Genomic DNA, 1,198 nt, shown 5'->3' with positions numbered 1-1,198 from the left:
TCCAGTGTGTGGTGACCTGCACAGTAAAGAAGTTGTTCCGTGTGTTCCACTGGAACTTCCTGTGCACTGCTGCCTGTTGCCTCTTGTCCTATTGCTTGGTACCTCAGAAGAGCCTGGGTCTTTTCTCTGACACTTTCCCTTCAGGTACTTATGGACAATGATGAAGTCCCCTCTCAGTCATCTCTTCTTGAGGCTGAACATGACCATTTCCCTCAACCTTTCCTTGGCAGATGCTCCAGTCCCCTCATCATCTTTGGAGCCCATAGCATTTGTAGGAATAGGACTCTTGTCCCTTCTAGAGAGCACTGTCTGAACTCCCTCCCTAATCTGTCCCTTTCTAATTAACATGTGACTTTTGGGATGTGAATGTCTTGGGATGTGAAAGCTTGAAAAGCCAGCACTTGATGAGAGCTGATGACCTATAAAAATAGGTGAATATGGAAGTCAAAATTTAAATCTGTGAGAGATTTGTGGTGCACCCATGGCCTGCTGTGTTGTTTTCTCTCTGTAAACCCTAATGGTTCTATCTTTTCAAGTGGTGCAACCTAAAACAAATCCTGTGGTGGAGAGAGACATGCACGCCAGGAGTTTGATGACACTGTATTGAGAGTAAATGGGGGGTGGGCGCAGCTCAAGAAATGGTGAGGTTATTGTCTTGCTGTAGGTTTGGAGCCTTTAAGGTGTATGCTGGACAAATTTCTTCCTGCCCTGCTGCAAGGAGAGGATGCAGCACTTTGCTAGGAGTCAGGGCCTGGGATCAGGGAAAGGAAAGGTTTGAAGGGGAAAGGACCTTGGACCAGGCTCTCTAGGGGTGAGCCCAGAGATGGCATGTCTGAGTCAGGGGCAGCATCCTGGAGTGCCTCTGCACCAATGCCTGCAGCATTTAGGTACAGCTTGGGCACCAGGAAGAGTTTCTTCACAGACAGGACAATTAGACATTGGAATGGGGTGCCCAGGGCCGTGGTGGAGTCACAGCGCCTAGAGGCCTTCAAGGAAAGAATAGATGTGGTAGTGCCATGGTGTGGTTGATGCGGCGGTGTTCGGTCATAGCTTGGACTCGACGATGCCGGAGTGTTTTCTAACCTAATTGACCAACCCCTTTCCGAGGGCTCTCTCCGTGCCCCACACAGCCGCACACGGCGGGACCCCGCGGGCCGCTGGGGGCGGCACCTCCGCGCGGGGCCGGCCCGGGCCGCCA

This window comes from Onychostruthus taczanowskii, unplaced genomic scaffold, assembly GCF_017590055.1.
Source record: "Onychostruthus taczanowskii isolate IOZ18803 unplaced genomic scaffold, ASM1759005v1 scaffold1, whole genome shotgun sequence".
NCBI lineage: Eukaryota > Metazoa > Chordata > Aves > Passeriformes > Passeridae > Onychostruthus > Onychostruthus taczanowskii.
The sequence above is the reverse complement of the archived record's forward strand: the minus strand, read 5'-3'. Positions refer to the sequence as shown.